Here is a 27,145-nt window from a genome sequence, read left to right on the forward strand (position 1 = left end):
TTAGTCTGCTGGCTTAAAAGAGCTGCTGCTGGTCCTTGGGACGTGCATTGAAGCTACACCTCTACTCAGGAAATCTAGACTGCCCCAACTTGACATTTCATCCTTTAGATTGTAAGCTCCTTTGAGCAGGGACCGTCCTTCCTTGTTAATTTGTACAGCGCTGCGTAACCCTAGTAGCACTCTAGAAATGTTAAGTAGTAGTAGTAGTATTTAACAGGGGTGCCCAAGGCATCAGGGTAACACTCAGCCCTTCTGCAGAGTCACTGCTGTTTCCTGGTAGTTATCGGAGAGGAACACTTAGTCCTTCCAATGAGATCTTGATTTCAGAAACACAGAGAAAGACCCATTCCATCTACAACCATTCTCCATACCCTTCACAACATGGCAAACCCTACCTGATCCTGGGTTTTATCCCTCACTCCTTAAAGCTAAGGACCCTCTGTGCTTATCCCAGACTTTACCCCTCACTCCCCCCACAGCTAAGGGTCCCCTGTGCTTATCCCAGGCTTCAGGGCCATGCCTATGGTCTCTGGCGCCCCCCTGCAGACTATCAGTTGGTGTGCGCCCCCCCGGACTTTTAAATTTGCCTCCCTCTGATGTCTGCGCAGCGTCAGTGAAAGCGCTGCCTGTCTGATGTCTCTCCAGCAGCCCAGCCTTCCCTTCGTTCATTCCCTCTGTGTCCCGCCTTCTTCTGACGTCATTTCCTTGAGGGCAGGACACAGTGGGAATGAATGAGCGAAGGGAAGGCTGGTGGAGAGACGTCAGACAGGCAGCGCTTTCACTGATGCTGCGCAGACGTCGGAGGTGGAGCGAGGTAAATTTAAAGCGCCAGGGAATCGGAGATGGAGGGGAGCGGAGGAGTAAGGGTTTTTTTAAAAAATACAACGCGACGGTGCAGCGCCCTTGAAGGCAGGCGCCCCCCTGCAGTGCTTACCGCGCTTACCCTCACTCCCCCGACAGCTAAGGATCTTCTGTGCTTATCCCGGACTTTACCAATCACTCTCCCCACAGCTAAGGACCCTCTGTGCTTATCCCAGACTTTACCCCACACTCCACCCACAGCTGTGCTTATCCCATACTTCACCCCTCACTCCCCCCACAGCTAAGGACCCTCTGTGCTTATCCCAGACTTTACCCCTCACTCCTCCCACAGCTAAGGGTCCTCTGTGCTTATCCCAGGCTTTACCCCTCACTCCCCCCACAGCTAAGGACCCTCTGTGCTTATCCAAGACTTTACCCCACACACCACCCACAGCTGTGCTTATCTCATTACTTTACCCCTCCCCCCCACAGCTAAGGACCCTCTGTGCTTATCCCAGGCTTTACCCCTCACTCCCCCCACAGCTAAGGACCCTCTGTGCTTATCCCAGGCTTTACCCCTCACTCCCCCCACAGCTAAGGATCCTCTGTGCTTATCCCATACTTTACCCCTTACTTCCCCCACAGCTAAGGACCCTCTGTGCTTATCCAAGACTTTACCCCACACTCCACCCACAGCTGTGCTTATCCCATACTTTACCCCTCCCCCCATAGCTAAGGACCCTCTGTATTTATCCCAGGCTTTACCCCTCACTCCCCCCCACAGCTAAGGATCCTCTGAGCTTATCCCAGGCTTTACCCTTCACTCCCCCCACAGCTAAGGATCTTCTGTGCTTATCCCAGGCTTTAGCCCTCACTCTCCCCACAGCTAAGGACCCTCTGTGCTTATCCCAGGCTTTACCCCTCACTCCCCCCACAGCTAAGGATCCTCTGTGCTAATCCCAGGCTTTACCCCTCACTCTCCCCACAGCTAAGGACCCTCTGTGCTTATCCCAGGCTTTACCCCTCACTCCCCCCACAGCTAAGGATCCTCTGTGCTAATCCCAGGCTTTACCCCTCACTCCCCCCACAGCTAAGGATCTTCTGTGCTTATCCCAGGCTTTACGCCTCACTCCCCCCACAGCTAAGGATCCTCTGTGCTTATTCCAGGCTTTACCCCTCACTCCCCCCACAGCTAAGGATCCTCTGTGCTTATCCCAGGCTTTACCCCTCACTCCCCCCCCTACAGCTAATGGTCCTCTGTGCTTATCCCAGACTTTACCCCTCACTCTCCCCACAGCTAAGGATCCTCTGTGCTTATCCCAGGCTTTACCCCTCACTCCCCCCACAGCTAAGGACCCTCTGTGCTTATCCCAGGCTTTACCCCTCACTCCCCCCACAGCTAAGGATCCTCTGTGCTTATCCCATACTTTACCCCTTACTTCCCCCACAGCTAAGGACCCTCTGTGCTTATCCAAGACTTTACCCCACACTCCACCCACAGCTGTGCTTATCCCATACTTTACCCCTCCCCCCATAGCTAAGGACCCTCTGTATTTATCCCAGGCTTTACCCCTCACTCCCCCCCACAGCTAAGGATCCTCTGAGCTTATCCCAGGCTTTACCCTTCACTCCCCCCACAGCTAAGGATCTTCTGTGCTTATCCCAGGCTTTAGCCCTCACTCTCCCCACAGCTAAGGACCCTCTGTGCTTATCCCAGGCTTTACCCCTCACTCCCCCCACAGCTAAGGATCCTCTGTGCTAATCCCAGGCTTTACCCCTCACTCTCCCCACAGCTAAGGACCCTCTGTGCTTATCCCAGGCTTTACCCCTCACTCCCCCCACAGCTAAGGATCCTCTGTGCTAATCCCAGGCTTTACCCCTCACTCCCCCCACAGCTAAGGATCTTCTGTGCTTATCCCAGGCTTTACGCCTCACTCCCCCCACAGCTAAGGATCCTCTGTGCTTATTCCAGGCTTTACCCCTCACTCCCCCCACAGCTAAGGATCCTCTGTGCTTATCCCAGGCTTTACCCCTCACTCCCCCCCCCTACAGCTAATGGTCCTCTGTGCTTATCCCAGACTTTACCCCTCACTCCCCCCACAGCTAAGGGCCCTCTGTGCGTATCCCAGGCTTTACCCCTCCCCCCCCCCCCCCCCCACAGCTAAGGGTCCTCTGTGCAGTGGCGTTCCTAGGGGCGCTGACATCCGGGGCGGATCGCCGATGCGCTCCGCCCCCCGTGCAACACCCCCCCCCCCCGGCGAAAGGACACCTCTCCGGCAAAAGAACCCCCTCCCCCCGGGTGCACACCGCTGGGGGGGTACCACGCGCCGGTCAGCGTCGTTCGTTTCCATGCTCCCTCTGCCTCGGAACAGGAAGTAACCTGTTCTGGGGCAGAGGGAGCATGGAAACAAATGACGCTGACCGGTGCGCGGCACCCCCCAGCGGCATGCACCCGGGGCGGACCGCCCCCACCGTCCCCCCTTGGTACGCCACTGCCTCTGTGTTATTGCCTCTGTGCTTATCCCAGACTTTACCCCTCAATCCCCCCAGAGCTAAGGATCCTCTGTGCTTATCCTGGGCTTTACCACTCACTCTTTCATCACTGAGGAAGAAAATTGTCATTGAGGAATAGAGTGGAGTCTGGTGTGATGCCAGAAGGTATATAAGACCATAAGCATTGCCATACTGGGACAGACCAAAGGTCCATCAAGCCTAGTATCCTGTTTCCAACAATGGCCAATCAAAGTCACAAATACTTGGCAGAAACCCAAATATTAGTAACATTCCATTCTAATCTTACTTGTTATTTGTAAACTACTCTGGACCCCTATAGTGGGATAAAATAGTCTATAAATAGTGAATTACATTACATTATAGGAATCAGCAGTAGAGAACTGGAACAACTTTTTAGTGCTGGAACACTAAGTTCTAGCTAGCCTAGAGGATCTCAGGGATGTTCTGCGAAAGGAGCTTCCCTGGATAAAACTTTAAAAACTAAACAAATTACATTTTAACATGCCAGTAAATTGGCAACCAGGATAAAGAAATAAGGTACACTGTTAGCTAAGGTGAAAGAGAATGGAGTGTGTAGTGCGTACACTGTGAGCTGCAGTAGGAGAGTGTGTTGCACTGACTGAGGCACAGACGCATTAAGATCCCTGTTACAAATCCATCCGTATTTTCAAATTGGTAAAAATTACCGATTTGGAAATGCAGATGGATTCCCAAAGAGCATTGTATGCAAATCAGCTGCTCCTTGCTGTTACAACCCAGCTCATTTGCATGTGATATGGGGAAGCCAGTTGGCTAAGCATGGCTACTCTGCGCATGCTACAGACAACTCTCATGCACACAGATAAGCTGCATGTATGAAAGCTGGTGTAGCTTCCTCCCCCCCTTTTTTTTCCTTTTAAAAAATGGTGATCCCAGGAGCCTGCACTTGCTGATTGTGGTGCTTGGCCAGACGATTTTGGGAATGTAGCAGCAGCTGCACAAGGATAGTGGTGGCATGGAGGATTGCGGAGGCACAGCTACTTTGAGCTCATGAGCAGACTAGGGAGTGGGGGTGAGGGGGCAGTGGCGGCAGATCCTGAAACTTTCAGCTGCTTCCCACCCCTTGCTGGTGCTAGAACAGCTGATTTCAAACGAAAACAAAGGTAGGCAATTGATTTAAAAAGTAATGACTAAAATGTACCATGTGCATTGTGATGTCTGTTTTACTGGCCCTTAACCAAGAGAAAAAAAATCTGCAGAAATATAACACATGGAGGGGCATAATTGAACGAAAACGTCTATCTCCATGGGCGTTTATCTGCGAGAACGGGTCCGTGAAGGGGCAGACCGAACCATATTTTCGAAAAAAATAGACGTCCATGTTTTATTCGACAATTTGTGAGCTGGGCGTTTTTGTTTTTCAGTGATAATGGAAAATGAAAGCGCCCAGCTCAAAAACGAATAAATCCAAGGCATTTGGTCGTGGGAGGGGCCAGGAGTCATAGTGCACTGGTCCCCCTCACATGCCAGGACACCAACCGGGCACCCTAGGGGGCACTTTTACAAAAACAAAAAAAAAGGTAAAAGAGCTCCCAGGTGCATAGCACCCTTCCCTTGTGTGTTGAGCCCCCCAAATCCCCCTCAAACCCCACTGCCCACAAGTCTACACCATTACTATAGCCCTAAGGGGTGAAGGGGGGCACCTACATGTGGGTATAGTGGGTTTGGGGGGGTTGGACGACTAAGCATTAAGCAGCACAATTGTAACAGGTAGGAGGGGGGATGGGCCTGGGTCCACCTGCCTGAAGTCCACTGCACCCCCTAACAACTGCTCCAGGGACCTGCATACTGCTGCCAGGGAGGTGGGTATGACATTTGAGGGTGAAAATAAAAAGTTGTGAAACATCATTTTTTGTGGTGGGAGGGGGTTAGTGACCACTGGGGGAGTCAGGGGAGGTCATCCCCGATTCCCTCCGATGGTCATCTGGTCATTTAGAGCACTTTTTGGGACCTGTTCGTGTGAAAAAAGGGTCCAACAAAAGTGTCCTAAATGTTCACTAAAAACGCCTTTATTTTTTCGATTATCGCCCTAACGCGTACATCTCTCCTCGGCCGATAACCACGCCCCAGTTCCACCTTCGCCACACCTCTGACACGCCCCCATCAACTTTGTCCGCATCTGCGATGGAGTGCAGTTGAAAACGTCCAAAATCGGCTTTCGATTATACCGATTTATTCGTTTTTGTGAGATAAATGTCCATCTCCTGATTTGGGTCGAAATCTAGGCGTTTTTCTCTTTCAATTATAAGGTTGAATTATAAGACATACCTTACATACCCAACCTAAATTCCTGAACCCTGCAACACAAGCGAAACCAAAGAGCGTAATGGACATAACACAACTCCTCCCCTCTACGATTCCCTTTTGTGTCTTTTACACATGAACTTTATTCTACCACTACATCACTTTGTAATTTTTCATACCGGAATTGGCGATCGCCTTTACGGTACTATATAAGCCACATTGAGCCTGCAAATAGGTGGGAAAATGTGGGATACAAATGTAATAAATAAAAATGAATAAATAAATAACACATGCTAACTGTGGATATACAACCCCCCCCCCCCCCTTCACTCTACTGTTTTGGCTGTCATATGCAGTACCGACAACTCCTGACCACCTGTTAAGTTTTCCTTGGTAAAGCTAGGGACTACTTCTATGTATCGGATCAAAAACGGCTGTGCATCGCCTTTCATGCACATTTGTATACTAATTAGCTCATTATAATAGCTTTGCATTCTGTTTTCGTTAGCTGCTACCGTGATAGGAAAAGAGCTTGGATAACCGCTTTGTGCGTGTCTCGTTTTACGTCTTGCTCGCTAAATGGGCTAGAACTGGTCTAAAATGCACCTTGCTGGCTTAGGCTTTATGCATCTGGGCCTGTGTCAGATAACTGTGCACTGGAAGGATTGGGAGTGCGTTGCACGACTTCACTGGTGGTGTAAAATTGGGAGCTAGGTTACTAATCTCAGACATTGTGCATTGAACGATAATAAATAAAAGCAAAACCATAACAAACAACATGCCACTTTGTCTTTGCAAAAATAATGTTTATTTGTTTTTGTAAGCCGAATTGTAAGCACACTGTTGGGACTAGATTTCAAAGACCCAAACCTTCTGGAGGAAGCTCTTGAAAGCTTAGACAGCACGTGCAGACCCCAGACATAGCGAAAGTGCTCACGTGCTTCTGAGCTAAACCCAAACAAAAAGCAAAGCAGGCGGAAAGGCCAACCAATCAGCTTCGGCGGACGGGTTGATGGGGCGGGACTCTTCCTTACGGGGACCTCAATGTGACGCACTAATTTATGGGCGGGGATAAGTACAAACCGAGCAGGCTAGATTCGGGCAGGGGCACACTGAAAAGGGGCGGAACAGCTTGATGACGTACTGCCTCGTACGTAACGGGACGCTATCTGGGGGCGCGGCGTAAGTGACGTAAGCGTCGTGGGGGCGGAGCGAGCCGGGCTGGGGAGTGGGGACTCTTACTGTGACAGTGGCTCCGGTGCTGAGTCACGGTGACTGTCCCGCTTCGCCCTGCTACGTCTCGCGCTGCCATGGACCGGACACAGCCGAGGCTCCTCGTGACGCACCGGTGAGTATTGAGGAAGGGGAGGGGGCGTCAGGCGACCGTTACACACGGCCGCCAGTGAACGGCCGTCGAGAGCGCGCGCTGTAGAAGAGAGGAAAGGAGAGGGGCGCGCGCGAGACCCAGCGCTCTAGAACAGTTATAAGGAGAGGAGCGTGGAAGGGGGTTATAGTGCAAGGGGAGTGCGCAGCGGTGCGCTAGAACAAAGGGAACAGGGATCTCAGAACTAGAGAAAGCGAAGATGCACTCTAGAACAAAGGGGTACGGGGACTTCAGAACTAGGGAAAGTGAGGCTGCGCTCTAGAACAAGTAAAGAGAAAGAGTGCATGAGGAATGTGGAAAGGAAATGGAGAGTGGAGTGCGCAGCGGTGCTCTAGAACAAAGGGAACGGGAATCTCAGAATTAGGGAAAGCCAGTCAGAGCTCAAGAACAAGTGAAAGTGCACAAGGAATGCAGAAAGGAAATAAAGGGAAAGGTGAGTGTGCAGCGGTGCTCTAGACCAAAGAGAATGGGGACCTCAGAACTAGGGAAAGTGTGACTGCGCTCTAGATCAAGTAAAGGAGAGTGCATAAGGAATGCGGAAAGGAAATAAAGGGAAAGGGGGAGTGTGCAGCAGTGCTCTAGAACTAGGGGAAGTGAGTCAGAGCTCAAGAACAAGTGAAAGAGTGCACGAGGAATGCAGAAAGGAAATAAAGGGAAAGATGAGTGTGCAGCGGTGCTCTAGACCAAAAGGAATGGGGACCTTAGATCAGAGCCGTAGCGAGGGGAGCTGACACCCGAGGTGGGTCGCCGCTGCGCACCCCCCCCCCCCCAGGTGCAGCACGGCGCACCCTCCTCCCGCTGGAGCGCACCCCCCCCCGGAGCGCATACCTCCCCCCCCCCCCGGAGAGCATACCTGCGGCGAGGGACGGGCGGGAGGGCCGATCCGCCCCGACTGCACGTTGCTGGGGTGTGTCGGCTCTGCGCTGATTCTCTGCTCTCTCTGTCCCGGAACAGGAAGTAACCTGTTCCGGGGCAGAGAGGGCAGTGCACCAGTGCGGAGCCAACACCCCCAGCGGTGTGCACCTCGAGCGGACCGCCCCCCCTTCTTACGCCACTGCCTTAGAACTAGGGAAAGTGTGACTGCGCTCTAGATCAAGTAAAGAGAAAGAGTGCATGAGGAATGCAGAAAGGGAAAGGGGGAGTGTGCAGCAGTGCTCTAGAACAAAGGGAACGGGAACCTCAGAACTAGGGAAAGTGAGTCAGAGCTCAAGAACAAGTGAAAGGAGAGTGCATGAGGAATGCGGAAAGGAAATAAAGGGAAAGAGTGTGCAGTAGTGCTCTAGAACAAAGGGAACAGGGATCTTAGAACTAGGGAAAGTGAGGCTGTGCTCTAGAACAAATAAAGAGAAAGAGTGCACGAGGAATACAGAGGAAATAAAGAGAAAGGGGTGTGTGCAGCAGTGCTCTAGAACAAAGGGAGCAGGGACCTCAGAACTAGGGAAAGTGAGTCAGCTCTAGAACAAGTAAAGTGAAAGAGCTCATGAGGAATGCGGAAAGGGGAGTGTGCAGCGGTGCTCTAGAACAGGAACCTCAGAACTAGGGAAATTGAGGCTGCGCTCTAGAACAAATAAAAGAGTGCACAAAATGTGGAAAAGAAATAAAGGACAAGGGGGGGGGTACAGCGGTGTTCTAGAACAAAGGGAACTGGGACCACAGAACTAGGGAAAGCGAGTCAGCTCTAAAACAAGTAAAGTGAAAGGAGAGTGCGCAGTGGTGCTCTAGAACAAAGGACATGGATTTCTAGGGAAAGTGAGGCTGCACTCTAGAACAAATAAAGAGAAAGAGTGCACGAGGAATGTGGAAAGGAAATAAAGGGAAAAGGGAGTGTGCAACAGTACTCTAGAACAAAGGGAACATGGACCTCAGAACTAGGGAAAGCGAGGCTGCACTCTAGAACAAGTAAAGTGAAAGAAAAGTGCAGAAGGAATGTGGAAAGGAAATAAAGGGCAAGGGGAGTGTGCAGCAGTGCTGTAGAACAAAGGAAACCGGTACTTGAGAACTAGAGAAAGCGAGGCTGCGCTCTAGAACAAGTAAAGAGAAAGAGTGTACCAGAAATGTGGAAAGGAAATAAAGAGAATGGGGAGTGTGCAACAGAGCTTGAGAACAGTATGATCTGTGCCCCAATTTTAATGAGGTCCAGGATCAATAAAAACAGGAAGACCTATGGACAAATTGTCCAGTGTGATCACCTGACAACATTCCTGCTCTGTGACATGCACCCTAAGTCACAGTGATTCAGCTACTTTGAAGCCTGGGCCTGGAGATTGAATATGAGCATAAGAGTATCCATACAGGGTCAGACCAATGGTCCGTCTAGTCCAGTATGCTGCTTTCGTGGCCAATCCAGGTCACAAGTACCTGGCAGAAACTTAAATAATAGCAACATTTCATGCTACCAATCCCAGGGCAAGCAGTGGCTTCCCCATGTCTGTCTCAATAGCAGGCTATGGATTTTTTCTCGAGGATCTTGTGCAAACCTTTTTTTAAACCCAGACACACTAACCGCCGTTAACACCCTCCGGCAGCGAGTTCCAGAGCGTAACTATTCTTTGAGTGAAAAAATATTTCCTCCTCTTTGTTTATTTGTTTTAATCTTCTGCTTAGTGTGTGGCGGTGGCCAAAACATAACACAGGATTCTAGGAATTATTAGGAAAGGGATGGTGAATAAGACCAAAAATACTATAATGCTTTTGTATCGTTCCATGGGATGACCGCACCTGGAATATTGCATTCAATTCTGGTCGTCATAGCTCAAAAAAAGATATGGCGGAATTAGAAAAGGTTCAAAGAAGAGCGACCAAAATGATAAAGGGGATGGAACTCCTCTCGTATGAGGAAAGGCTAAAGAGGTTAGGGCTCTTCAGCTTGGAAAAGAGACGGATGAGGGGAGATATGATTGAGGTCTACAAAATCCTGAGTGGTGTAGAACAAGTAGAAGTAAATCGATTTTTTTTTTATTCGTTCCAAAAGTACAAAGACTAGGGGGCACTGTTTGGAAAACAGGATACTGGGCAAGATGGACCATTGGTCTGACCCAGTATGGCTACTCTTACGTTCTTATGTCCCCTGGTCTTTGTACTTTTTGAAAGAGTGAAAAACCGATTCACTTTTACCCATTCTATACCATTCATGATTTTGTAGACCTCAATCACATCCCATCCTCAGCTGCCTCTTTTCCAAGCCGAGAGCCCTAACCTCTTTAGCCTTTTCTCGTGTGAGAGGCATTCCATCCCCTTTATTATTTTGGTCACTCATTGAACCTTTTCTAATTCCGCTATATCTTTTTTGAGAAATGGCAACCAGAATTGAATGCAGTACTCAAGATCAGGTTGCACCGTAGAACGACACAGAGGCATTATAATATTCTTGGTCTTATTTACCATCTCTTTCCTAATAATTTCTAGCATCGAGGTCACGTGGCGCCATGAGCTGAACAAGACGTAAGCCTTTTCAGCTCCGAGGCCTTCACCCCAGGATCGCTAAGGTTTTGCAGCGTTTCGACATTTTAAAACTCACTGAAACAGAAACAAAGTGCCTATGGACAAATACCTCCAAAAATCGCCGATTGATGTGGCACTCCGCTTGGGAAAAAAAGAAAAAAACCAAGGCGGGCGCTGTGGAAGGGAAAATGGCGGGCGGCCTCGCTGAAGCTCCTCCGTCTGCGTGCTTTAATGAGCAGCAACTCATGCAATTAACATCAGCAATCGCAGAAGCGTGGGACCCGAAATGGGCAGCCTTGCACGATAAGCTGGATAGTTTTCAAACTAGACTGGACGGACTGGGATCACGTGCTAGCGATCTAGAAACGCGAGTGTCCGCACTTGAAGATGACACCCGCAGTTATGGCCTGGACTTGCGCGCCCTACAACAACAATTGAAAGACCAGGGAGATAGGCTTGAAGGCCTCGAAGGTAGGTCTCGCCGGAACAACCTCCGTATTGTTGGTCTACCGGAGCAGCTCCCAGAAAGAAACCTAGAAACATGGCTGGAAACCTGGTTGGCAAAGGAGCTTGCTCTCACAGATTCTTGTGGCCCTCTAATAGTAGAAGGAGCGCATCGCGTGGGACGCAAGCTGGAGGCGAATACAAGGCCCCGAGTGGTGATACCAAAGGTTTTAAATTACAAACATAAAGTGGAGATACTTCAAGGCTTCAAACTTCGAAGGGACTCATTAAAATACAATGGAAAGCCTATTATGATCTTCCAGGACTTCACCCAAAAGGTACAAGAGTAACGCAAGAAGTTTCACCCACTGTGTGCTGCGCTAGCAGCGAAGAAGATCAAATTCAACCTGCAATATCCTGCAAAGCTGTGCCTCTTTTTGAACGACCAATGGCACACCTTTTTTTCAGTAGAGGAGGCAAAAGTAGCCTTAATGGAAAATCGCACATTGGACGAGATATGAACTGAGGACCTGATGGTAATTAAGACAAGTTAACTTCTATTGGTTTCTGTTTTGGTTGGTAAAGTCAATGATGTTTATTGGGCGTTCCTGGGGTGGGGGTCTCATAGCGCCATTGCGTGATTCTCCCTTTCCAACAGGCCTTGCAGCCTGGGTGGATGATGCAGCGCATGTTATGGGGAAAGGGCAGGGTGGGAGGGAGGGCATAGGGGGGGAACAGGTGGGCAGGGAGTGAGAGTGAAAATGGGTAGGCATGCTGGAAGTGAAAAGGACGGGACACTGGCGGAGTGGTCACCCCTTGCTCTGGTAATAGTGATGGCGCACCCGGGGGAGGCTAGGCCTCCGGAGGCCTTTTTTGTAGGTTTCCCAGGAAGCTTGGATAGATCGGTAGAGATTAAGGGGGATGGGTAAGTTTGACCTTCGAATTCTCTCCTGGAATGTGTCAGGGATCACATCCCCAATAAAGCGTAGTAAGATTTTAAGGCAATTAAAACGACATAAGGCCACAATAGCATGTTTACAAGAAACAAAACTATCAGATTCGGAGCATATGAAATTGTGCCAGCAATGGGTGGGCGAGTGCCACTACGCCTCCTCCGGGAATCGCAGGAGTGGGGTGGCGATATTAATTGGCAAAGGGGTGCCTTGCCACACGAAACTGATATACAAAGACACTGCTGGAAGGGTGGTATTGATACAGATAACATGTCAGGGGAAAACATTTTATCTTTGCTCAGTATATGGGCCCAATGTATTTTGTCCGGCCTTCTTTCAATCACTAGTTGCCCTGGGACAGAGATATATAGACGCCCCATGGTTGTGGGCGGGTGATTTTAATCAAGTTATGGACCTCGCTATGGACAGGTCTTCCGCTGGGCCCCAGGTGGTAATGGGTAGGGGGAGAGGTCTCCCAGCGCTGTGTAAATCTCTCAATCTGGTAGCCCCCTGGAGGCTATTCAACCCGACAGCTCGAGACTATTCCCACCAATCCAAAGTGCACCATACATGGTCACGGATCGACTACTTCCTATTATCCAATTTGTGGTTTTTTAGAGTGAAAGAAGCGTCCATAGGACCAGCTGCGATCTCGGACCATGCTTTACTGGGACTGGAATTAGAATTAGAATTTGATATAGGTGGGGAACCAGCTAGATTTTGGCGCTTCCCATCTTACCTGTACCAAGATAAGCTTCTAGTAGAACACCTTAGGACAAAATGGGCTTATTATATGGAAACCAATGCGGTGTCTGCCCCCTTGTCTATAATATTTTGGGAGGCCTCCAAAGCAGTTTTGAGGGGGGAGGTGATAGCTTTTTTAAGTGCACGAACTAAGAGGTTGGCGGTGGGTATAGTACGCTTGGAAGCAGAATATAAGTTAGCTAAAAAGGCACATATTACTAACCCTTCAGGAGAAAACAGGGAAAAAGTATCAGCATCCCTGGCCGCCCTGAACTCGCTTATACACAAACAAAACGCCACCTTTTTGCCAGACAGCTGAACTTCCAATGGTTTGGTAATAGGTCGGGAAGGCTGTTGGCTCGAGCGGCCAGGGCAAAGCCCTCCTCTCGCTATGTCCCATTGTTGAGATGGTCCGATGGGACACAAACTACCCGCCCAGATGAAATAGCAGACTTATTCCGTAAGTTTTTTGAGCAAGTTTATACAGAGGAGGGGGAGAACCACTGACAACTATGGGAGGACTATTTGGATGATGCGGGTATGCCTAAACTGGAACAGCAAGCACGGGAGCAGTTATCAATTCCTATAGGAGCTCAAGAAATACAAAGGGTGATTAAATCACTCCCGACAGGGTCCGCCCCAGGCTCAGACGGACTTCCTAGTGAATATTATAAAATCTTAGGTCACGAATTAGTGGGACCACTCATTTCATATTATGACTCGGTAATAGAGCAAGGGTTCTTTTCCCCAAGAGAGAATGAGGCACTGATCACTCTAATACCAAAACCGGGTAAGGCCTTTGATCGTGTGGAATCTTTCAGGCCTATCTCGCTGCTGAACGTGGATATTAAAATCTTGGCGCGAGTTTTAGCACACAGATTGGCACGGTATCTCCCCCAGTTAGTGGGTGAGCACCAAGTCGGTTTCGTGCGTGGTCGACACCCTACTATAAATGTGAGGAAAGTGTTATTATCTATAGCACACAGCCAAGTTACACAGGACCCTCTCTTGCTAATAAGTTTAGACGCCAAAAAGGCATTTGATAAGGTCCAATGGGCATATCTCTTCCACGTTCTCACATACGTAGGGTTGGAGGGATGGTTCAAGGAGGCCATAGCAGCACTATATCACTCTCCATCGGCACGCATAGTGGTAAATGGGACCCAGTCGACTGCATTCACGGTACAGAGAGGGACTAGACAGAGTTGTCCCCCTTCACCTGCACTATTTCTTTTGTACTTAGAACCACTTTTGAGAACAATCTTAGCAGACCCAGGCATAGTGGGGATCTCCCTACCCTTACAGTCGGTGAAGGTACTTGCTTTCACCGACGATATCTTGTTGACGCTTGCCGACCTGGCCCAATCAGTGCAGCAACTGTTAGAAATACTGGCTGAATTTGGATTTTTGACAGGGTTCACCCTAAATTTTCAAAAATCCATAGCCCTACCCATTCAGACGGAGATACGAACAAATTGGAGAGGTAAAATTCCATTTCAATGGGCTAACTCGGAAATTAAATACCTGGGGGTTCATATACCATCAGATCTCTGTAGACTCCATGAGTTAAATGTGGGTTCCCTGAAACAGAAAGCAATTGAGCTTTTTCATAGGTGGCAGGCGTTACCTATTTCACTGACAGGTCGCATTGCACTGTACAACATGGTACTATTTCCAAAATGGACCTATGTATTTCAAATGATACCTTTGTGGTGGCGTGGCAGAGAGGATCGATGGCTTGGGAAACAGTTAAATTCCTTTTTATGGCAGGGTAAGAGGGCTAGGCTGCCTTTTGGCATCTATAATGCGACCCAGAGATAAGGGGGGGTTGGGACTGTTAGACTTACGCCTTTTTGCTATTGCCAGTAGTCTCAGACACATTTCAGATTGGTTCCGCTCCAGTTGTTTTTTCTCCTATACTAATACTGAGACCTCATTATTCAATCCGCTACATTTTGCATACTGGTTACAAGTCCCACCAGGGAAAGCGCCCAGCCTAGGTCCCTACAAGCACATTTTTGCACCTTTGAGAGCCACCTGGAAATGGGTGTGTCGGCGGAGTGGCAGAGATGGGGAGATTTCCCTGCTGCTGCCGATCCAGGTGAATCTGGCTTTCCCAGCGGGCACCTCTTCGGCCGCTTTTCGGAGGTGAGCCTCCTCCGGAATTCAGTATATATACCACGTGGTATCAGAGCAGGGGGGTCATCAAGCCATTTAAAGAGTTGTGTTCTGAATATGGTCTGGGAGGGTGGGATCTTTTTGCATACTACCAGATCCAGCACTATGTTGGTAGCTTACCGTCAGCAGCGCTCAGTTCAGAGTCATGGGAAGAACTGGACGAGCTATTGGGACTTGAGGCACAATTGCAGATCCCCTTGAGTTATTTTCATAGACACCTCAGAGACTCAATGAAAGACATGGATTTATCCAAAGTGACTTGGGGATGGAACAAGGAGTTGGGCCTCCAATTACAACAGGAACAAATAGCGGTGTGCCTTCAGTCCGCGCATAAACTCACCGAGAATGTGACCTGGTTCGAAATTCAATATAAATTTTTGCTACGTCTACACATTTCCCCGCACAGAGCATTCAGGGCTACACTCCGGGCAACAGACCACTGCTTGAAGTGTGGGAGAGGTGGTGCCAACCTAGGACATATGTACTGGAATTGCCCGCGCATCCAAGCCTTTTGGAAACTGCTGTGCTTACACGTCTCACGGATGTGGTCCTGTAGGTGGAGCCCAGCTCCGGAACAATTATTTGATATCTTCAGGACGCAGAGACCAGCACCCACAGGGTATATAAATCATTCTTGAAACTCGCCACCTTGATGGCAAAGCACACCATCCTCCAGCAGTGGTTGGACAAAGAAGGACCTAGCGTGGCCCATTGGAGGACGGCCATGATTCAATGTTGTTCGCTAGAGAAGAGGGGAGTTAGAGACTTAGCCTCTAAGAGAGGCGACATGTTGTGCAGATCTTGGTCCCCATTCTGGGATACTCTCACTCCTACAGCCAGAAGTAAAATTTGTAACTGTTAGGCATTGGGGTTTGGAAGGGGTTGGGTGGGGGGGGGGGAGTTGGGAAGGGGAAGGGGGAATTGAAGTTAAAATATAAAATCTTATCCTGTTTATACTGTTTAATTTTTCTTCAAATTGATTTTGTGTTATGTGAATTGTTCTGGATACCAATAAACATATAAATAAAAACAAAATAATAATAATTTCTAGCATCCTGTTTGCTTTTTTCGGCCGCCGCCACACACTGGGCAGAAGATTTTAGCGTATTGTTTACAATGACACCTAGATCGTGGTGAACCTGAGTTACTATTTGCTGATACAACATGACAATGCAGTAATTCCTCAGGTCAGAAGATCCAGAACATGGGGAGAAGCTTGTCAGTTTCAAGGACTTCTGCCTCCACCAGAACCTGTATAAAGAAATACTGGAAACTAAGGAAAAGAAGCCATTATTTCCCCCATTCAGGCTGAATTACCATCACTGAGGTTTCCACCATCCATCCACTCTGCCTGCACTGTTGGGACCTGCTGGGGATCTTCTGCATCTAGCTGTTCATCTGGTACCCTCATCTACATCCAGGTTGTATACCAGCTGTGTTATTGCTAAAGGGTAATGATTGATAGATCTGTTTTCAGGCCTGACCCAGGGTTTAATGTGCATTCACTCTGACCTTTTCTTTGATAAGAACATTTGACTTTTATTTTCCTGCGTTATCTTGCATTTGTATATAGTTGCATATAATTTCCTGTTAGTCGTGCTTCCACTTTTGTCAGTTTCACTTGCTTATAAATAAGTAGCCTTTATTTTTGTAATAATTGGTTTGTTTCCTTGTTTGTCAGTTCGCGGAGCAGTAGAACTTGGTTTCATATAATTTGTGGGGAGGGATTTTTTTTAGTTACAAATAAAGCTACCATTACACACATCAGAACTTAGATGGGAAATCAACCCACCTTTAGGCATTAAAAAAAACCTGCCTTCAAATGCTAAATGTGTTGAATTATAGAAAAATATTTGTGCTCTACAAGCAATTCACTAACGAAGAAACTTAACTTCTATCGTTGGGAAAGGGAAACACAACTTCAGTTGTGGGGAAAGGATTGCTCTAAAACTTATAAAGGGAAGAATGTATGGCAGAGATTGCTCTAGAGCAGTGCTTCTGGAGGCAGTACTTGGCCAGTCAGGTTTTTAGGATCAGCACAATGAATATGCCCAGAGATATTGGAGACCCTGTTGTGTTTGGTGTTCTAAACCTGACTGCACAGGTGTGCCTCCAGGAGAAGGTAAAAAATGGAAAACTATGGTCAAAAGCAGCCGAGGGTAAAGGAAGAGTACAGGAGTATTCTAGAACCTTAGGGATTCTTTTACAAAGGCACGCTGAAATATGACTTGCGGTAGTGTAAACGTGGGTTTTGGGTGCGTGCCGATCCATTTTTCATCACGCCTGTAAAAAAGGCCTTTTTAAAATTTTTGACGTGTGGCAAAATGAAAATTGGCACGCATCTATTTTTGGGTCTGAGACCTTACCGCCAGCCATTGACCTGACAGGTAAAGTCTCACGCAGTAACCGGTTGGTAATGCCTTCCATGTGTCAAATGCTACTTGGCACACGTCTGATACGCGTGGCCGAAAATAAAAAAATAAATTTTCAGATGCACGCCAAAAATGAAATTACCGCGGTAGCTGGGCGGTAACTCCATTTTGGCGTGGGTTAGGTATGCGTAGATGCTTACGCGGCTTAGTAAAAGGGCCCCTTAGTCTTCCGTTCCAGTCCTTGAGGGCTGCCAACGGGCTGTGTTTTCAGAATATCCCTGATGAATGTGCAGATTGCTCTAGATCAAATAAGGTGAGATCCCAGAGTTCAAGACTGCTCTAGATAGCATACCGGAGTGTGTTTTAAAGGGAAGAGTGTATGAGAAATTCACTACTGTACCAAGTGTACAAGAAGATGCTGTGGAGTCTGAGACAGAACAAATGTAAAGGGAGGGTCATAGACCTCTGCTCTAGAATAAATAAAGGGAAAGAGGAGAGTGAACGATGTGTAAGAGACTAGTGTGTAACAGTGATTCCAGGCTTCTTGTAGTGGGGTTATAAGGATATCTATAGTAAATATGCATGACATAAATGTACATACAATGGAGACGGTGCATGTAAGTCATCTCTTGTATTTCCATTGTGAATATCCTGAAAACCAGACCCAGGACAGGTTTGGACACCACTGCTCTAGAATGAAGGGTTAGAAGAAAGTGAGCATGCAGGATTGTACTCTAGATCAAAATGGGGACAGGGAAAAGTGTGCATTTGAGACTGTTCTAAAAAAAATGTAGACAAGAACTGAATTTAAAAAGGAGTACGAATGTGCGAACCTGTTTTATATAGAACACTAGTAAAAAAAAAAAGGCCCGTTTCTGGAGCCAATGAAACGGGCGCTAGCAAGGCTTTCCCGTCGTCGATGTTGGTGAATTGCTCTGCCTCCACCCTCAACGTCATAACGTTTGACGCGAGGGCGGTGAATTGCTCCGCCTCCGCCCTCAACGTCATAATGTTTGACGCGAGGGCGGGGCCCAGAGACTGTGTTTTTCGAGGCTTCAGAGCTTCGAACATACGAACCTTGGCTTCAGTGACGTCAGAAGCCAATAGAACGTTGAGGGTGAGTTTTATATATATAGATGAATATGCAGTTGAAAGATGAGTTTAGAACAGAGGAGTGTTTTCATGCCACTGGTAGAACAAAAAGAGGAGAGCAAATAGGATAAGCAGTATAAAATCTGTTTTACGGTTTCGGGATCTTGTCAGGTTCTTGGGACCTGGATTGGCGACTGCTGCAAACAGGATATTGGGCTTGATAAACCAGTATAGCAATGCTTCTGTTGTTATGAATTCACCGTTGCCCTAGATTTTTAGAATGAATAAAGGGAGAAAGTGGGGGCATGTGTACGCAAGCCTGTGCTTGAGTGAGTGTGAAACTACTTTTAGAATGAATAAAAGGGGAGCATGTGAATGAAAAAGAGTGCTGTAGTGAGTTGGATTGCAAGGCTGTGATCTAGGACAGAAAAGAATAGGTGAACGAAGAAGTAACCTTGCATTCTGAAATTTTAGAACAGAGGTCCAGATGCATCAACCAAACGTTAAAAAATCTAAATCGTAAAAGTGCTTAACGAATATGAAAAAACGAAGAATGCTGAAAAAAAAACGCTTCAGAAATGTTCGGTGCGGTATTGAAAAGTAGGATGTATCACACATTCGCAATCCCCGTCAATCGGCACCTAAAGCATGCGCAGAGCAGCCAAGCGTTATGCTGGCTGCTCTGCGCATGCCGCAACCGTCAAAACAAACAAAAAAAAAGCCACAACACATACACGTGGCTACCCGGTCTGCACCAATATAAAAGTACAAAAAAAAAGGATCGGGAGGGGGCAAGGGCGTTCGTCCGGAGCGTCCTGTATGGACGGCCTTGCCCCCCCCCCCCCCGCTGCTCCCCGCTTCCTTCCCCCGCACGAAAAAGCGAAATTTTAGTAGCCCCGGTCCCCCTCCCTTCCTGTTCCTCTGTTTTGCTAAAGCTCCGCCTCCCGTCATTCTTCCGCCCCGTGCCCCGCCCCCCCTGAGGTCGACTACGCCGCTCCCCCCTCCACCGAGACCCCCCTCCGTATTACCGGCCCAAGCAGCGCCTCTCACCTCTTTCTGAAGGCGCTGCACAGGCAGGAAGAAGATCTGTTGTTGGTCGCAGAGTCTTCATGACGTCTCTTCTTCCCTGGCCTAGGCCTGCCTCCTTCTGACGTAAGCGGGGAGCAGCGGGGGGGGGAGGGGGCAAGGCCGTTCATACAGGACGCTCCGGACGAGCGCCCTTGCCCCCCTCCCGATCCTTTTTTTTTTGTACTTTTATATTGGTGTAGACGGAGAGGAGAGCAGCGGCGACCTGGGGCATCAATAAAGGACGCCCCTGACGCGCGTTTTCGCCCCCCTCGTTTTTTTATTTTTTGGTTTTTACATAAAAAATTTTTTAGCGGACAGCTCTAACGAGAGGTACAGATCTCTCGTTAGATTTCACGGTGTTTTGTTCACTTTTCGTGCGTTAAACTAATCGGAAAATGTTAGTGCATGTCATTTCAATAGGGTTTGTAGACTAATTGCTCATCTGCATTCTGTTTTCGTTAGCTGCTACCATTGTCGGAAAATGGGCTTTAGTGCATCCAACGGGTAGAAAATTCTTCGTTAAAGGCTCATTTAACAAGCAAAAACGTTTAGTGCATCTGGGCCAGAAAGAGAAGGGCAGCACTTATTTGTAGGTGTCTTATGTGCATAATGAGAGGGGGAGGGCAACATTGTGTAATGGTAGCTTTATTGGTTTCCTTAAAATCTCTCCCTACAAATTATACAAATACAAGTTCTTTTGCTCTGGGAACTGACCAGCAAGGAAACAAGTCAATTGTTATAAAAATAAAGGCTGTTTATTTACAAGCAAGTGAAACTGACAAAGGCAAAAAACACAAGGAACTGAAAATTATGTGCAAATGCAAGATAACAAAAAAAAAAAAAGAAAGAAAGGTGAGCATTCTTATCAGAGAATAGGTCAGAGCGAATGCATTTTAAACCCTAGGCTAGGCCTGGAATCTGGCCTCCTATCATTACCCTTTGGTAATAACAGCTGGTATACGACTTAGATATAGTGAGGGTAGCAAGTGAACAGCTGGAGGCAGAAGATCCCTGGCAGGACACAGCAGTGCAGGCAGAGTGGATGCATGGCATAACATGAGTCATGTCGGATGGAAAACCAGCTCCTTTTATTCTTGGTTTCCAGTGTTTCTTTATACAGATCTAGTGGAGGCAAAGTCTTTGAAGACTAGTAAGTTGTTTCCGATACTCTGGACCACCTCACCGGGGAAATTACTGCAACGTTGTGTTGTATCAGCAAATTGTAATTCTGGGGTCACTGGCTCCAAATGGTCTATTGATTTGGCCTTGATTGATTCTCCAGGCCTGTTTCCAAAATAACAGAGTAACATAGTAAATGATGGCAGATAAATGCCTGAACGGTCCATCCAGTCTGGCCAGCAAGATAAACTCGTTTTACATGGTATGTGATACTTTATACCCGAGTTTGATTTGTCCTTGCCATTCTCGTAGAAGTCTGTCCAGCACTGTTCTTGTACAAAAAATTCTGAAGCTAACGTCAAAGCCCCTTAAAATTTACACTCCAGCCCATCCCTATCTATTCAGTCATGATCAGGGCATAGACTGTAGAAGTCTGCCCAGCTCCTGTTTTGTTTCCCCAATCTCCACTAAGATTCCATGGAACCATTCCTTCTAAATCAGAATCCTTTGTGTTTATCCCACGCATGTTTGAATTCCATTACCGTTTTCTTCTCCACCACCTCCTGCGGGAGGGCATTCCTCATATCTACCACCCTCTCTGTGAAAAAATACTTCCTGACATTAGTCCTGAGTCTGCCCCCCTTCAACCTCAATTCATGTCCTCTAGTTCTGCTGCCTTCCCGTCTCCGGAAAAGGTTCATTTGCGGATTAATACCTTTCAAATATTTGAATGTCTATATCATGTCACTCCTGTTTCTCCTTTTCCTCCAAGGTATACATGTTTAGGTCGGCAAGTCTCTTCTCGTACGGTTTGCAGCGCAAATCTCATACCATTTTCGTACCTTTTCTTTGCATCGCTTCCGGTCTTTTTACATCTTTAGCCAGATACGGCCTCCAAAACTGAACACAATACTCCGAGTGGGGCCTCACCAATGACTTGTAAAGGGGCATCAACACCTCCTTCTGCTGGTTAAAGGGGCATCAACACCTCCTTTCTTCTGCTGGTTACGCCCCTCTCTACGCAGGCCCAGGATTGGACTGATGGGTTGTGCACGCCTACCAGCAGGTGGAGACTGAGAAAAAAACTCTGACTCTAGAGAGCCAATGAGAGCCCTGGTCATGTGACCCTAGTCCCAGTATTTTCTCAGTCTCCCAGCAGGTAGGACGTGAGCCTATTAGTCTCTCTTTTTGGTATTGGTAGATTTTCTTTATTGGTTCTTCTGTGCCCAGGAATTTTATTGAGGTCATTCCTGATACTAAGTGCCTTAGTGTTCAGCCTCTGGGGTGTTAAACTCGGGTGTCCCGAGTCCCTCCCCCCTATTTCCTCCCCATCTCCCTTCTGGTGTATCCCCACACAGCTTTATTAATAACTAAGGGAAGGGCTACCCTTTCATTGAAAGGAGTATTGCCTTTGGGAGAGGCAGCCAGTATTAAAAAAAAAAAAAAAAAGAACTGAAACAGCTGAGTAAGCTATCTGTTCCCCGCTGACTTAACGAGCAGGCAGCTCTGTCAGGCAGCTCTGTTGTGGGTTTTCAGCACCTGTTTTAAAAAAAAAAAAGAGCTACGAGATAGGGGAAGCGAACTAAGGCAAGCCAGTGCCTTTTTAGTGTTTTATTGCTCCTGTCAGCCCTCGGGTTTTTAGCTGCTAATTAGGCTGTTAAAAAAGGCGCGAACCGCGTTGCCGCTTTCTCGCGAGTGCTCGCTTGTTGCCGCGATGGCGGAAAAGTTGAAAAGATGTGCAGTGTGTCAGCGTCGGGGAGTTAATGCCGCCGGCGCCTGTAAATTTTGTACGGCGCTTGACATGCCCGCCGTTCCTCTTCCTCCGCCGGTTTTGTCTTCGGTTCCGTCGGGGGTTTCGATTTCGCCGTCGCGCTCCCTCGCTCCTAGTTCGGAGGCCTCTGGCTTAGTTCTTGAAGCGCCCGCGGCGAAAGTGGCGCGAACGGCGGCCATTTTGTCTCCTGCTCCTTCAACGTCGGGTGCCGCGTCTGGCCCTTTAAACTCCGCGATTTTGGGAGATTTAAATACGGAGGTCCTGGCACACTCGACAACCACTCAGGGAGGAGGTTTTCCCCCTGAGTTTGTTGTTCAGATGTACCAGGCCTTCCTGATGCAGCGAGAAGTGCCAGCAGCGGGGCTGGCAGGGGCTACAGCGGGGCTGTCAGGGGCTATGGGCAGTTCAGTTCCTACTGCAGCTAAGCCTAGGACATGTGAGTTTCCTTCAGATCTGATACCAGAGCATAGTTCAGACATGCCTTTTTTGGAGGAAGAGGAAGATTTAGGACCGGCACTTAATGAGCTGGCTTGGGAGGATCCTTCCTCTTTAGATCCTGACACTGTTCCTTTGGGCCAGGGGGAAGATCCCTCGGTGGCTAGAGTGTTTCACAAGGAAGATTTACAGGATCTTATTGTTATGGTGGCTACTACTTTAAATTTTGATGATCAGCCTCCAGCTTCACAAGTCCGTAAAGTTGATTTGTTGGTTAAGGGCTCTAGGGCTTCTAGCAAGACCTTTCCTATGCATGAGGACATTTGGGATGTCATTAAAGCGCAGTGGGAGGTCCCGGATGCTGCTTTTCGGCCTACTAGATCTATGTCTCGGTTATATCCAGTGCCCGAAGCTGATAAAGCACTTCTTAAGCTCCCAGTGGTTGATGCTGTGGTCTCTGCGGTTACTAAACGCAACACAGTCCCAGTAGATGGAGGAACGGCGCTTAAAGATACTCAAGACAGGCGTTTGGACTCTCTTTTGAAGCATAATTTTGAAGTTTCCTCCCTGGCAGTGCAGGCGGCCATTTGCGGATCTTTAGTGGCCAGGGCCTGCTTTCGGTGGGCCGAAAGAGTCTTGGATAGATCTTCCGATGATCTTGCAGCTATAGATGTCGAAGTGGCAAAGATTGAAACAGGCTCTGCTTTTTTAGCCGATGCACTATATGACCTGTTGAGGGCTTCTTCTAAATCTTTGGCCCTGGGAGTTGCAGCTCGCCGCTCTCTTTGGTTGAAAGGTTGGTCGGCAGATGCAGCCTCCAAATCTAAGTTGAGTAAATTTCCCTTTAGGGGTTCATTTTTGTTTGGAGACGATTTGGACAAATTGGTTCACTCCCTAGGAGACTCTAAGGTGCCTCGTCTCCCTGAAGATCGGCCTCGCCTATCCAGTCGGGGGGCCTTCTTTGGACGTGGTAGGCTAAGGTCTTTCCGTAGATTTCAGCCTGATAAAGCTGCTCAGCCTCAGAGGTCGCGTTTCTTTTCCAGGAACCAGTCCTTTCGAGGTTACCGCAGAGGAGGCAGATTCTCAAGCGGCAATTTTCGCTCCCCTGCGCGTCCTTCCCAATGAAGGTGCGAGGGCCCCTTCTCTGGTACCTGTCGGAGCTCGGCTTTCTCAGTTTTATCAGAGGTGGGCCCACATTACATCAGATCAGTGGGTCTTGGAGGTGGTTCGAGACGGATATGCCTTAGAGTTTGCAAGGCCTATTTCAGACGCCTTTCTGGAGTCTCCCTGTCGTTCTCCCCTCAAAGCGCGTGCGGTTCGGGAGACTCTCCAGAGGCTCTTAGATCTCCAGGCGATTTATCCAGTTCCTCCTGCCGAGTACAAGCAAGGTCGGTATTCCATTTACTTTGTGGTGCCCAAAAAGGAGGACTCCCATCGTCCTATTCTCGACCTCAAAGCTGTCAATCGCGCTCTCAAGGTCACCAGTTTCCGGATGGAGACCCTTCGGTCAGTCATAGTAGCAGTGCGCAAGGGAGAGTATTTAACAGCTTTGGACCTGACAGAGGCCTATTTGCATATTCCCATTCGTCCTGCTCACCACAAGTTTTTGCGTTTTGCAATTCTAGGCCGACATTATCAGTTTCGCGCTCTGCCTTTCGGCCTGGCGACGGCGCCGCGCACATTTACCAAAGTGATGGTCGTGGTGGCAGCGGCTCTCAGGAAGGAAGGGATTTTGGTTCATCCCTACCTGGACGACTGGTTGATAAGGGCAAAGTCTTATCAAGAAAGTTGTCAGGTCACGGAGCGAGTAGTATCGTTCCTGCAGTCCCTAGGTTGGGTGGTGAACATAGCCAAGAGCCATTTGGTTCCCTCTCAGTCTCTAGAGTATTTGGGGGTCACCTTCGATACTGCGAGGGGTCGAGTTTTTCTTCCGCAGGGCAGAATCCTAAAGCTCCGGTCTCAAGTTCGGAATTTGATGCATCTGAAAGTACCGTGTGCTCGAGACTATCTTCAGGTTCTCGGTTCCATGGCTGCCTCGATAGAAGTAGTTCCCTGGGCCAGGGCTCACATGAGATCTCTTCAGTGGTCTCTTCTGACCCGGTGGTCTGCTCAAACAGATTCCCTTCTGTTGAGACTGCCTTTGCGGCTCCGGGAGCGAATCTCTCTGGTTTGGTGGCTACGGATGCAGAATCTCACTGTGGGGATGCCATTGGAGACTCCGCGGTGGATTCCTCTAACAACAGATGCCAGTCTCCGAGGCTGGGGGGCTCATTGCCTGGACAAGTGGGCCCAGGGCCTCTGGTCGCCGCTGGAAGCAGTTCAATCCATCAACTTTCTGGAGACCAGGGCGATTCGGTTAGCTCTGCGGCACTTCGGTTCTCTTCTGGAGGGCACAGCGGTGCGAGTTCTCTCGGACAACGCCTCGGCAGTAGCCTACATCAACCGCCAGGGAGGTACGAGGTGCCGTCTCCTGTGTCGGGAAGCGGAGAGTCTCCTGGCGTGGGCGGAGATTCACCTCACGGCCATCTCAGCCTCGCATGTGGCAGGAGTGGACAACGTCCAAGCAGACTTCCTCAGTCGTCACACTCTAGATCCCGGGGAATGGGCTCTGAGCGATCGGGCGTTCCAGTTGATAGTACAGCGCTGGGGTCTTCCAGTACTAGATCTCTTTGCCTCCAGGCTCAACTCCAAAGTTCCTCGCTTCTTCAGTCGCCGAAAGGATGTAAGGGCGGCAGGGGTAGACGCCCTCTTGCAGCAATGGCCCTCCGGCCTTCTTTACGCGTTTCCTCCATGGCCACTAATAGGTCGTCTCCTTCAGAAGATCGAAGACCACGGGGGGCCGATCATTTTGGTGGCACCGGACTGGCCTCGGCGTCCCTGGTACGCGGATCTCCAGCGTCTGTCCGTGGCGTCTCCTCTTCGTCTTCCGGCACACAAGGCTTTGCTGGTTCAAGGACCAGTTCCGCATCCAGATCCAGCTCGATTTTGTCTTACGGCTTGGCTCTTGAACGAGCTCGTTTAACTAAGCGAGGATTTTCAACGCCAGTAATTTCTACCATGCTGCAGTCTCGTCGCCGTTCCACCTCTTTAAACTATATTCGCACGTGGAGAATTTTTGAGGATTGGTGTGCAGAAGCTGACATTGTTCCTTTTCGGGCGTCAGTACCTCAGATGTTAGATTTTTTACAGCGAGGTTTTGATAAGGGACTCTCTCTTTCGTCGCTGAAGGTGCAGGCGGCAGCTTTGTCCTGTTTCAGAGGTAGAATAAGGGGTAAGTCTTTGGCTAGTCTTCCCGAGGTGGCTCGTTTTTTGAAGGGGGTCAGCCTTCTTCGTCCTCCGGTCAGATCGGTTTTTCCATCTTGGGACCTTAATCTGGTGCTTTCGTCTCTGACAAAGCCTCCTTTTGAGCCTTTACAAACATGTTCTCTGAAGGATTTAACGCTTAAGACGGTGTTTTTGGTGGCTATCGCGTCAGCTAGAAGAGTCTCAGAGTTGCAAGCTTTTTCCTGTAGATCTCCATTTCTGGAATTTTCTAAAGAGCGAGTGGTCCTTCGGCCGGTTCCTTCCTTTTTGCCCAAGGTACTATCTCGGTTTCATATGTCCCAGGCGGTTTTTCTTCCTATTCTGGGATCCTCCTCCGGAACGCAGGAGCAGCGAAAGTTGTATACTCTGGATGTTAGGAGAGTACTTAAACGGTATCTTGCGGTTACGGAGGACTTCCGTCGATCAGACCGCCTCTTTCTGCTGTTGGCTGGTCATCGCAAGGGCCTGGCAGCTTCTAAGCCTACTTTGTCTCGGTGGATCAAAGAAATGATAGCGTCTGCTTATCTTTTGGCAGACAGACCAGTCCCGGCAGCGCTTAAAGCTCATTCTACCCGGGGGCAGGCAGCCTCGTGGGCGGAGTGTTCCTTGGTGCCTCCAGCGGAGATCTGTAAAGCAGCGACTTGGTCGTCACTTCATTCTTTCTCTAGGCATTACAGGCTAGATGTACAGTGTCGTCAGGAGACCGTCTTTGCATCTCGCGTACTCACAGCGGGTTTGCTGGGGTCCCTCCCTTAGGACTACTGCTTTGTTACGTCCCATCAGTCCAATCCTGGGCCGGTCCGGAGGGATGCTAAGGAAGGAGAAATTAGACCTTACCTGCTAATTTGCTTTCCTTTAGTCCCTCCGGACCGGCCCAGGTCCCTCCCGTGTTCTATGGTTCTCAATTTTACTGTGTACAGAGATGCAACTGTCGTCTACAGAGCTGTTCTGCTAGTTAGACAGTTAAAGGAGATACATTATGCTCTATAAGAAATACAAATGCATTATGTTCTACAAGTTAAATGTTTTGCAAGTTCTCTGGTTATTCAGTTCATAATATTGTACAACTTGCACAGTTTATGGGATACACATTTCTGTTCATAATTGGCCAGGCCACGGCTCTGAGCTGAGTTGTTGGTGCGCCCAGTGTCACGGCAAAGCCGTAGTTTAAGCACGTTGGTTTCTCTCGTGCTGCCTGGCTGCTTAAATTCCTCAGGGCACAGAATATAGGTCCTTCTTTTCC

The 27,145-nt window shown here is 48.7% G+C and overlaps 1 protein-coding gene across 3 annotated transcripts in view; it reads left to right on the top strand.

The window, feature by feature from the left end:
• Positions 1–6,793: 6,793 nt before the first annotated feature.
• The window catches only part of KEAP1 (kelch like ECH associated protein 1), a 54,396-nt gene continuing 34,044 nt past the window's right edge, over positions 6,794–27,145 (top strand). For all 3 annotated transcript variants that reach the window (XM_030197061.1, XM_030197060.1, XM_030197059.1), the window contains exon 1: positions 6,794–6,946. The gene's annotated coding sequence lies outside the window, so the exon portion shown is untranslated. The remainder of the gene's footprint in view (positions 6,947–27,145) is intronic.

This window comes from Microcaecilia unicolor, chromosome 3 (genome assembly GCF_901765095.1).
Source record: "Microcaecilia unicolor chromosome 3, aMicUni1.1, whole genome shotgun sequence".
NCBI lineage: Eukaryota > Metazoa > Chordata > Amphibia > Gymnophiona > Siphonopidae > Microcaecilia > Microcaecilia unicolor.